Source organism: Pseudophryne corroboree, chromosome 3, assembly GCF_028390025.1.
Source record: "Pseudophryne corroboree isolate aPseCor3 chromosome 3, aPseCor3.hap2, whole genome shotgun sequence".
In the NCBI taxonomy this organism is placed as follows: Eukaryota; Metazoa; Chordata; class Amphibia; order Anura; family Myobatrachidae; genus Pseudophryne; species Pseudophryne corroboree.
The window spans coordinates 68,575,045-68,587,814 of record NC_086446.1 but is presented as its reverse complement, the minus strand read 5'-3'; the positions used below and the strand labels follow the sequence as shown (position 1 = coordinate 68,587,814).

Here is a 12,770-nt window from a genome sequence, read left to right as displayed (position 1 = left end):
AAGCTATTGGAGGGCACAAAGGATAAACCCTTAGCTAAAACACTGGTTTCGTTGTCAGTCAGGTCAAAGCTGGATAAATTGAATATTATTTCTTTATTCCGGTTGCGGGTGGTTTCCTTCCATGAGCGGGAGCGTTTGTGTTGTCCTCCCCGTCTAGTAGGACCACTTTTTTTGGGCCCTTGGTGCGAGTTGTAACCCCTAAAGGGCCAGAGGGGTATTTGGGGTTCTTACGGCGTGTACCAGTACGTTCTTGTTCACTGCCTGTGCTGGAGTTCTCAGCAGAGGTATCGGTGTCTAATCTGGTCTGAGGATATCTGCGCCGTCTAAAGAACGGCTGTCTGTTCTCTCCGTTGTTGTTTCCGCCTGAGAGCCACCGGTAAACCTGATGGTTTTCGTAATCTCTTTCTACTTTGAGGAATTTTTCTTTCTTGAATTTAATCAAGTCCCTTTTGTAAGTAGATAATTGGGTCGTGAGTTTGGTTAACCATTCATTCTCCACATCAGTGGTTAATACTGGTAGATGAGTTGTCTCCATGATGTCAATCTTGGTTTTAATTTTCTCAACCTCTTTGGTGGACTGTTCTATGACTAGCACCATAAGGTCTAGAGAACATTTATTTAAAATGGATATCCATTTGCGACAAAATACAGGGTCAAACCGGCCTATGGTGGGACAATTCCAAACTCTAAATCCTCGAGGGATTTTTTTAGAGCGGAAATAGTCACTCAACGAGATTGCGTGATAATTAAAATCGATCTCTTTTTTCTTTAGGCGCAATAAATCCCTGAAAATGATGTCAGGTGCAAGTGCTTCAGTTTGAGAAAAAAGCTGTTCCTTGTGCAGGATAGCCTCTGATTCCGTTTCAGAGTAACTAAAATATTCATGGAGAGGTATCAGTAGAGGGTTAAATGGTTCCTGGTTTGTCTGTAATGATTCTGCCATGTCCTAAACCTGAACGGTGAAAAGTATCTCACCTGTTATGAGTACAAGCCGGAGACCATGCACATAAAAAGATGCTGTAAAATTAAAAGCAACGAAGCTATGCAAGCTATCTTTAAATGCAACTTGTGGATTGCATCAATGGAGGAGAGATAAAGTCTTAAACAGTCATTGTATAAGGCAGGGTGCCGCGACCTGGTTCAGTGTATGGCAAAGACACTGTTCCTGTATATGTTGCGATGGTCTGGCACTCACTGGTAGATGTAACAAGAGTGGTCCGGTGCCCTTACTGATCCTCCGTGAGCAGGAAGAGGTAGGTAGAGCTGGCGTGGTACGGCACTCAGACTCTGACAGTAGACTGAACGGGAGCCCTGGGCAGCTGTCAACGTTTCAATTTTATTTAATTTTCTTCAAGACATACATTAAAAACAAACTAACACTCACCTTATATCCCCTCACCACTGGTGTGTGTTGCGCGGGCCGGAGCGGGGACCGCCTCCCTCCGAAATCCGTCGGGCGGCAATCTCCCGTCAGCTGTGGCGCATGCTAGTGACGTCATCGCGCTGAACGCGGTGCACGTCAAGTGACATGGAAACCAGCTGTAAACAATAACAGAAGCAGATACTAGTGGTACATTGAAATTCTGCACTATACGACCAGATGTTTAAGGGCATTTCAAAAAATGTATATAGCCGGTAATTACATATCAGCATGGTAAAAGTCATTTATATTTATATCTGTTGATATATACTTTTACCATGCTGATATGTAATTACCGGCTATATACATTTTTTGAAATGCCCTTAAACATCTGGTCGTATAGTGCAGAATTTCAATGTACCACTAGTATCTGCTTCTGTTATTGTTTACAGCTGGTTTCCATGTCACTTGACGTGCACCGCGTTCAGCGCGATGACGTCACTAGCATGCGCCACAGCTGACGGGAGATTGCCGCCCGACGGATTTCGGAGGGAGGCGGTCCCCGCTCCGGCCCGCGCAACACACACCAGTGGTGAGGGGATATAAGGTGAGTGTTAGTTTGTTTTTAATGTATGTCTTGAAGAAAATTAAATAAAATTGAAACGTTGACAGCTACCCAGGGCTCCCGTTCAGTCTACTGTCAGAGTCTGAGTGCCGTACCACGCCAGCTCTACCTACCTCTTCCTGCTCACGGAGGATCAGTAAGGGCACCGGACCACTCTTGTTACATCTACCAGTGAGTGCCAGACCATCGCAACATATACAGGAACAGTGTCTTTGCCATACACTGAACCAGGTCGCGGCACCCTGCCTTATACAATGACTGTTTAAGACTTTATCTCTCCTCCATTGATGCAATCCACAAGTTGCATTTAAAGATAGCTTGCATAGCTTCGTTGCTTTTAATTTTACAGCATCTTTTTATGTGCATGGTCTCCGGCTTGTACTCATAACAGGTGAGACTTTTCACCGTTCAGGTTTAGGACATGGCAGAATCATTACAGACAAACCAGGAACCATTTAACCCTCTACTGATACCTCTCCATGAATATTTTAGTTACTCTGAAACGGAATCAGAGGCTATCCTGCACAAGGAACAGCTTTTTTTCTCAAACTGAAGCACTTGCACCTGACATCATTTTCAGGGATTTATTGCGCCTAAAGAAAAAAGAGATCGATTTTAATTATCACGCAATCTCGTTGAGTGACTATTTCCGCTCTAAAAAAATCCCTCGAGGATTTAGAGTTCGGAATTGTCCCACCATAGGCCGGTTTGACCCTGTATTTTGTCGCAAATGGATATCCATTTTAAATAAATGTTCTCTAGACCTTATGGTGCTAGTCATAGAACAGTCCACCAAAGAGGTTGAGAAAATTAAAACCAAGATTGACATCATGGAGACAACTCATCTACCAGTATTAACCACTGATGTGGAGAATGAATGGTTAACCAAACTCACGACCCAATTATCTACTTACAAAAGGGACTTGATTAAATTCAAGAAAGAAAAATTCCTCAAAGTAGAAAGAGATTACGAAAACCATCAGGTTTACCGGTGGCTCTCAGGCGGAAACAACAACGGAGAGAACAGACAGCCGTTCTTTAGACGGCGCAGATATCCTCAGACCAGATTAGACACCGATACCTCTGCTGAGAACTCCAGCACAGGCAGTGAACAAGAACGTACTGGTACACGCCGTAAGAACCCCAAATACCCCTCTGGCCCTTTAGGGGTTACAACTCGCACCAAGGGCCCAAAAAAAGTGGTCCTACTAGACGGGGAGGACAACACAAACGCTCCCGCTCATGGAAGGAAACCACCCGCAACCGGAATAAAGAAATAATATTCAATTTATCCAGCTTTGACCTGACTGACAACGAAACCAGTGTTTTAGCTAAGGGTTTATCCTTTGTGCCCTCCAATAGCTTTGACAAACTGAATTGGCAGGTTGAGACTTATCAATTACAACGCAAATTAAAGCTTAAAGAATTCTTCAGGGACAAACCAGATAGCCAAATCTGTCCTATTCCCGAGAAACTTCAGAAATTTAAACCGCCTTCCTCCTTTGACCCCCTCTCTAATAACTCCAGTATAAAAACGTACATGAGAATTATGGACCAGGAGGTTAAGGCTCTTCATTACGAACCTATACATTCAAATCTATCTAAATCTGAACAACAAGCTCTTCGTTCATTAATGAATAATGATCAACTGATAATTCGCCCTGCTGATAAAGGGGGGTGCCATAGTGCTGCAGGATCTCCCTGATTATATAGCAGAGATTCAGCGGCAACTGAATGAACCGGGCACGTACAGCCAACTGAAGAGTAATCCCACCCTCTTGTTTAAACAAGAACTAAAAGAAGCGTTGTTGCAGGCTCAAGATGCTAAAATCATCACGGCTGAGACATTTGAATTACTATTACCATCTCACCCTTTGGTACCGGTCCTATATACGGTGCCCAAAATCCACAAAGGTATATCCCCTCCACCGGGTAGACCGATAATATCAGCTCGTGGATCACTGTTTCAACCAACAGCAGTTTTATTGGACTCCATATTACAACCTTTGGTGTCGGCACATCCTCGCAGCCTTTTGGACACTACAATGCTGCTTAACAAACTAAAATCAATTGGCCCCCTTCCTAGTGGCACATGGCTGGTGACAGCTGACGTCACCAGTTTATATACCGTCATACCTCACCAAGAAGGCTTAGCAGCGGTCAAGACAAGATTACAGCAAGATAACCAGTTTGAGGCTGCGCAGATTAATATCCTGATTTGCTTATTAGAACTCATTCTAACCAGGAATTTTTTCCTATTTAACAATAAGTATTACCTACAAGAACGGGGTTGTGCGATGGGGTCATCGGTGGCCCCCACGTACGCCAATCTATATATGCTTGAAATAGAAGAGGACATATTCTTCAGTAATCCCTCTGTGGCAGAACATATAATATTCTACTCCAGATACATAGATGATCTTCTATTATTATGGAAAGGACCCAAGGAACTGTTGGATAAAACTATCATTGAACATAATACATCGAAAAGTCCAGTTAAATTAACTATGAAAATGGATCCAAACACCATTGATTTTTTGGATGTCCGCATCTCTATCACCGATTCTGCCATCACCACTACGGTATATACTAAAGATACGGACCGCAATTCCTATTTACACTGGAACAGCTGTCACCCCAGGAGCCTTAAAGCTGGCTTGCCGTACTCGCAGATGCTGAGAATTCATCGGATTAATAGTGACCAACGGATGGCTGCTCAGCAAATTGACGAACTCATGAAACGGTTCGTACAGAGAGGCTATGATCTTAACAACCTGCAGTCCACTAAACAAAAAGTCCTGCGTCTGGATAGAGAATCTCTTCTTCTCCCTAAAGCTAAAGCCTCTAACCATTCCAAACTTCCTTGGGTGACTACTTACAACACATCCTCTGAGAAGACCATGCGGGTTGCCAAGAAACACTGGCCTATAATCAAGTCTGATCAACATCTACCTCTTCAACAGACGGACCTTATGCCATGCTACAAGAGATCGAGGAACTTACGTGATCTTTTAGTAAAAGCAGATATCTCAGAATTAACTAAATCTTCTACAATAGGCCGTATAGCGCCTTTAAAAACGGGCTGCTTTAGATGTACCTGCGTTACATGCAGCTACATGATCACAGGCAATACATTTTTCCACCCTCACTTAGGTACCAAATTTTACATTAAATATCATCTGACCTGTGATACCACCCACACAATATATCAGATAATTTGTCCATGTGGGTTGGTATATGTGGGTAAAACCACTCGTAAATTCAAAGAGCGTATGACCGCTCACAGGTCCTCCATTAGATTAGGTTTACAAAAAGGCAGCAGTGACCAGCCTGTCGCTCGTCACTTTATACTAGCCAAACATGCCCTGGCAACCATCAAATACAGGATGATAGACCACATACCCCCGTCTCTTAGAGGGGGTGATCGTGGCAGTGCCCTATTAAGGTGTGAATCCAAATGGATTCACAAATTAGATACAGTAAGCCCCAGGGGTCTTAATGATATGGTACCTTTGTCCTGCTTCATGTAATGTCTGCAACATGTAAACTCCACACCCTTATTGTTAACATCATTTAACATTATTTACAGTATGATTTTACTGGGTTTTCTGTAATTTGTCTATATTTTCTGCTTCTCTTTAACTTTTGAACTGCATCTCTATATATGGGCCATGACAAGTCATTTATATTTATATCTGTTGATATATACTTTTACCATGCTGATATGTAATTACCGGCTATATACATTTTTTGAAATGCCCTTAAACATCTGGTCGTATAGTGCAGAATTTCAATGTACCACTAGTATCTGCTTCTGTTATTGTTTACAGCTGGTTTCCATGTCACTTGACGTGCACCGCGTTCAGCGCGATGACGTCACTAGCATGCGCCACAGCTGACGGGAGATTGCCGCCCGACGGATTTCGGAGGGAGGCGGTCCCCGCTCCGGCCCGCGCAACACACACCAGTGGTGAGGGGATATAAGGTGAGTGTTAGTTTGTTTTTAATGTATGTCTTGAAGAAAATTAAATAAAATTGAAACGTTGACAGCTACCCAGGGCTCCCGTTCAGTCTACTGTCAGAGTCTGAGTGCCGTACCACGCCAGCTCTATATATATATATATATATATATATATATATATATATATATATATATATATATATATATATATATATATATAATGTGTGTATAAAAATGTCCCCCAGCTGTGGCATTATCTCTCTGGCTAGTGGAGCTCGGTGCTGCTTTTAAAAATACGGGGGACCCCTACATCTTTTGTCCCCTGTATTTTTGGAACCAGGACCGGAAGCAGAGCCCGAGGATACGGGGAATCCCTGTCCATTTTTTCCTCTGTATTTAAACAACCAGGGCCGGCTCAAAGAGCCCGAGGCTATTGGGGTACTAATTAGCTGTTCGTGCTAATTAGTACTCTAATAGAAAATACTGTACAGAGATACTAAGGGAGGTGATTTGGCATCCAGGAAATTAGGGAGGAGTTTTTATCTCGCTCCATTATACATATCAAAATTAAACTTGCTGCTGTACGTTACAAGCTGTTTGTGCTAATTAGTACCCGAATAGAACATACTGTATAGAGTACAGTGATTTGGCGTCCAGGAACTTAGGGTGGATCTTTTATCTCTCTCTATTGTAATCTTTCTATGTATAATGGAGAGAGATAAAAGCTCCACCCTATGTTACTGGATGCCAAATTCCCATGCTTAGCATTTCTGTACAGTATTTCCTATCTAGCCAGAAACCCTGCATCCTGTGCAAGCTGGGCGGACAACTGGAGGGGACCCGACACACTGCTGGTCCTTTCCATTTGCAGTGTCACAAAAACCAGTGGTTGGTCTACCCCGAAAGCCAAGAGTCTCCTCTTCTGTATGGTACCAGTCCTGAGTCTCTGGGACACCCAGAACCAGAGATATCGGTACGCAAAGTGGACCCATTTTCACATAGACTATAATGGGCCCATTAATTCAGACCCACCATGGGTTCCGACGCTTGCCATGAGCCTTGTGGGGGTCATAGAAACTTGTGGTTCATATCCTCAGGTAGCTAATTGTCTCCCCTTCCATACCAACCTATTGAGCCGATTGGACCCTCAGAACCAGAGATGTTAAGCTTTAAGACCATTTTAATTGAATTTAATAGCTTGCATAAACCGAACGTCAATGGACCATTGCTTTAAAACGTTCGTTTGTATCTGTCGACACTACTTTTATTTATTGATTTATTTTTTCTATTTTCGACAGCGTCTCTAACCTCCGCTGGTTAATCCCCACCTCACTCCTCACCCTTCCCCCTCCCCTTTATGCTGTTAGGGGAATCTGACACTCGTATGGCAAAACACTGTATTTTCCACAGCCTCCCCCTACCCCCTTCATTGTGTTATGTCGGACATAACGCAATGAAGCCCGGCCGGATCAGTGAGATCCGTGCAGGGCTTGATTGTGTACAATATTTTAAGAGTTAAGTGTTAAAAAAAAAATTGTGCTCCTAAGCATAACCAGCCTCAGGCTCTGTGAGCCAGCCCTGGCTGTTTAAATACCAGGGAAAAATTGGACAGGGGTTCCCCGTATTTCGTCAATCGGCACTGGGCTCTGCGTCCAGTCCTGCTTCCAAAAATACGGAGGACAAAAGATGTAGGGGTCCCCCCATATTTTTAAAACCTGCACCGGGCTCAACTAGCCAGAGAGATAATGCCACAACCAGAGGGCACTTTTATACTGGTCCCTGCAGCCGTGGCAATAACCCCTCCCCCCCCCCCCAACTAGTCACCCCTGGCCAGGTTACCCTGGGGGAGTGGGGACCCCTTTAATCAAGGGGTCCCCCCACTCCACCCAAGGACCAGGTGTGAAGCCTGAGGCTCTTTCCCCCCCTCCCCATACCCCCAACCCCCCCATCATTGGGCAGTGGACAGGGTGCTGATACACTTTATTTTACACAAACAAAGGCTATTGTTTTTTGTCATAGAACTACAAGTTCCACTAAGCCTCCCCCGCAAGCTGTTACTTGGAGAACCACAAGTACCAGCATGTGGGGACATAACATGCCTGCTGGTAACTAGTTCTACCACAAAAATTATCCAAATAAAAACAAAACACACACACCTTGAAAGTATAATTTTATTCAAATAAACACTTACACACACTCACTCACTCATACATACCTACATCCCACGCTGAGAATCACATCCACTTGTCCAGTAGAATCCCCGGGGCACCTGTAAGGAATAAAATTATACTTACGGACCATCCGGTGAAGCTCTGTCCTCTTCGGTCCTTTAGTAAATCAAAGGCTTGATTTAAAAAATAAATAAAGAGAAATTCCGCTCCCCGCAACTAAAGGGGTTCCATGTGGACACATGGAACCCCTTTCCCCGAATGCAGGGACCCCTGTGACTTCTGTCACTGGAGATCCCAGCAGCCAATCAGGGAGCGTACGTCATGGCGCTCTCCTACTTGGCTGTGCGCTACTAGCCTGTCAGGTGGAGCACAGCGGCTAGAATGGAGAACAGCGGTCCTCCATTCTAGCCTATGATGGGAACTTTGCGGTCTGCGGCTAACCGCAAAGTTAATTGGGGTCACAAGAGTGACCCCAATTAACCCCGCAGTTAGCCGCAGACCGCAAAGTTCCCATCATAGGCTAGTATGGAGCTGCGCTAAGCTAGCAAATCTGTGTTAACACCACTGTTCATCATCTAGATAAAGACGCCGCAGTACGTCGAATCACGTAGAGACAGTGTGTATATGATTGGGCTGATTGCCATATACCATTTTTGCTGATTCCACTTATATAGATACCCGGGTTATATCTTCTAGTGGATTATACATCTGATGCATTTTGGTATGGTTGCGTAATGTTCCAGTCATACTATTGGAATAAATAGTATTTGTTTTTAATACGGTCCTTTTTTTGGTTTTATACCTATGGAGTTGGAGTGATCAGCCTCCATCTATACTTAGTGAGGATCAAATTGGAGGCCCGAAAGAAACCTCTATGCGCTTCAAACCTCCTTACTACAAGTTAGCATACATGTAAGAGATCACTCAAGTTCCTGTTTCCACTGTGGTTTTGAGAGGAAGAGGACCTTTTTCCATTCTGGATTTGGGACTATTGACACATCCTTCTTCTCTTTCCTACTGTACGTACATCGTGGGTGGAACTATTTATGCTTGCAGTATTACGCTATTGTATTTTAATTCTTTTTTATGTGACCATCATTGAATGACGCATTATTCTACTTTATCGTGGAACCATCATATTGAGAATCAACTATTGTTGGATTATTTGGAGCGCTAAGTAAGATTGTACCTTTCTCTTTGTTTTAACACGTTCGTTTGCGTCTGAATAAACTTTTTATTTTTTTTACACTCTGTCTGACCATTGGTTACCATCTGTGTGTACACTATGCAGTACAGGACTGTATATTAACATTAGTCGTCACTGACCATTTGCCAGAGCTTGTACTGTAGATCAATCCGCCACTATTCAAACTAAAGTACTGGATTAGTGGAGCATTAGCCACCCAGTGGTGGAAATGTGTATTGCATGCTGAGTATCTAGTCGCCCCTCAACGCGTCTGTCCGTGATGAAACTTTGCAACCTAAGCTATCGCCTAGGCGTGACTAAACCTCCGTCTAGGTGCAGAAACAGTCAAGATAATGGAGGACCCATCTGTACCAGACCTCTCCGCTCTGCATAAAATCTGCGTCTCTCATCCACACGTATTACTTGTTCCCACTCAAAATTACAGGACTTTATCCGGGCTTCACCCACTCTGTGGAATACCCTCCCACGCACAATAAGACTCACCTCTAGTTTCCAAACCTTTTTAAACGTTCCCTGAAAACTCACCTCTTCAGACAAGCCTATCAAATTCCAGACCCACCCAGATAACCTTCAATGCTTCCCTATCTAATCGCATCCTCTCTGTACAGTACACACAACCTCACATTTTGTCTTCCAACATTGCTGGGTGATCATATACAACCCATTAAGAACCTAGCAATCTGATGGGCCATTATGCAAAAGGTAGCATGGGTGTAGTATGGTATGCCAGCGGCCGGGCTCCCGGCGACCAGCATACCGTCGCCAGGAGTCCGACCGCTGGCATACCGACACCGTGGTGAGCGCAAAGGAGCCCCTTGCGGGCTTGCTGCGCTCGCCATGCGCATGGTGGCGAGCTATGTGCGCCACATTATTTTATTCTCCCTCCAGGGGGGTCGTGGACCCCCACGAGGGAGAATATATGTCGGTATGCCAGGTGTCTGGATTCCGGCGCCGGTATACTGTGCGCCGGGATCCCGACATTCGGCAAACTGAAGACCACCCGGTAGCATCTATCCTTGTGTATCAATGCCTATTTCACTATAGATTGTAAGCTTGCGAGCAGGGCCTTCCTACCTCTGTCTTTCTGTTTTTGCCCAGTTTTGTTCTAATTGTAAAGCGCAACGGAATATGCTGCGCTATATTAGAAATTGTTGATGATAATAATAATAATAATAATAATAATAATATGTATTTGGCTCTACTGGGGGCATTATGTGTATCTGCCACTGCTGGGGACATTATGTGTATCTGGCACTGTGGCATAATGTGAATTTGTCTCCTACTGTGTGGCGTAATGTGAGTTTTGGCTCATACTGTGTGGTGTAATGTGAATTTTGACTCATACTGTGTGGCATAATGTGAATAAGGAGCACTATTGTCGGTAGCCGGTGAGCATGGGGGCATGTGTGACAAATGATGGTGTCCTGTGGAGGAGGGGTCTGATGGCATAGAAAGAGGCAGATGTGGCTCTGATGGCACATGTGTAAATTATAAACTTTAGTTGTGTTATATTAAAACTGAAATATTCAGCCCCCTGAACCTCCCATACTTTTCCAGAGTGGCCCACTCAAAAATCAGGGTGTAGGTGCTGGGGGCATGGGAGGGGTGTGGTAACATAGTATCTGAGGTTGAAAAAAGACAATTGTCCATCGAGTTCAACCTATTTGTGGTGTCCTATGCATGATGATTTGACTAAAATTTCTGACTGATGCTGCTGTCAGCCATTGCATTTTATCCCTATTTATAGTAACTATAATGCATGACTATGCACCATACCCCTGGATATCCTTATCCAATAGGAATTTATCTAACCCATTTTTAAAGGTGTTGACAGATTCCGCCATTACAACTCCCTCGGGCAGGGAATTCCAAACACGTATTGTCCTTACCGTGAAAAAGCCTTTACGCCGTATTGTGCGGAATCTCCTCTCCTCTAACCTGAGCGAGTGTCCACGAGTCCTCTGTGTTGATCTAACCAAAAACCGGTCCCGCGCAAGCTCTGTGTATTTGTCCCCTTATATATTTGTAGATGTTGATCATATCCCCTCTTAGTCTCCGCTTTTCCAATGTAAACATGCCTAGTCTTTCAAGCCTTTCCTTGTATTCCATCGTCTCCATGCCCTTAATTAGTTTGGTCGCCCTCCTCTGTACCTTTTCAAGCTCCAGGATATCCTTTTTGTAGTACAGTGCCCAGAACTGTGCACAGTATTCAAGGTGTGGCCTCACTAGTGATTTATATAACGGGAGTATAATACTCTCGTCCCTAGCATCAATACCCCGTTTTATGCATGCTAATATCTTATTAGCCTTCTTTGCTGCAGTCCTACTTTGGGTACTACTGCTTAGCTTGCTATCTATGAGGACACCTAAGTCCTTTTCCAGTACAGAATCCCCTAATTTTACCCCATTTAGTAGGTAGGTGTAATTTTTGTTCTTGTTACCACAGTGCATTACCTTACACTTGTCTGTGTTGAAGCGCATTCTCCATTTGGCTGCCCATGCTTCTAATTTAACTAAGTCGTTCTGAAGAGACTCTGCATCCTCCTCTGTATTTATAGCCTTACACAATTTGGTATCATCTGCAAAAATTGACACCATGCTCTCTAGACCTTCTGTTAGGTCGTTAATGAAAATATTGAACAATAGCGGTCCTAATACTGAGCCTTGCGGCACACCACTTAGCACTTCAGTCCAAGTTGAAAAAGATCCATTAACCACAACGCGCTGCTTCCTATTATCTAACCAGTTTTTGACCCAAGTGCATATTGTGCTTCCTAGCCCTGATTCTTGTAGCTTGTATATAAGTCTCATGTGTGGTACAGTATCGAACGCTTTGGCAAAGTCTAAAAAGATTACATCCACGTCTTTACCCTGATCTAGGTTTGCGCTTACTGTTTCATAAAAGCCAAGTAAGTTGGTTTGACAGGATCTGTCCTTCATAAACCCATGTTGATTCCTTTTAATGACCTTATTGGTTTCAAGGATCTTCTGAATACTATCTCTTAGAATACCTTCCAATACTTTCCCCACTATAGATGTAAGACTAACTGGTCTATAATTACCTGGTTCAGCTTTACTTCCCTTTTTGAATATAGGCACTACTTCCGCTATACGCCAGTCTTTGGGAACCATACCTGATATAACTGAATCCTCAAAGATCAAAGATAGCGGTTTTGCCAGTTCAGAGTGAAGCTCCATTAGAACCCTTGGATGAATACCATCGGGCCCTGGTGATTTATTAATCTTTAAATGTTTTAATCGGTCACAGACTACTTCCTTGCTTAAATAAGTACCTATCAGTGTGATATTGTCATTATTGAGATTGTGTGTCAGTCCCTGAATTGGGTCCTCTCTAGTGAATACTGTTGAAAAAAACTCATTTAGTGTGTCCGCTATGTCATTATCATTTTTGCTTAAGACTCCCAACTTGTCTTTCAAAGGGCCTA

General features: G+C 43.6%; 1 protein-coding gene across 2 annotated transcripts in view; it reads left to right on the top strand.

The window, feature by feature from the left end:
- LOC135054767 (neoverrucotoxin subunit beta-like) overlaps positions 1 to 12,770 on the top strand; it is a 60,232-nt gene that overhangs the window by 39,821 nt on the left and 7,641 nt on the right. The window lies entirely within an intron of this gene.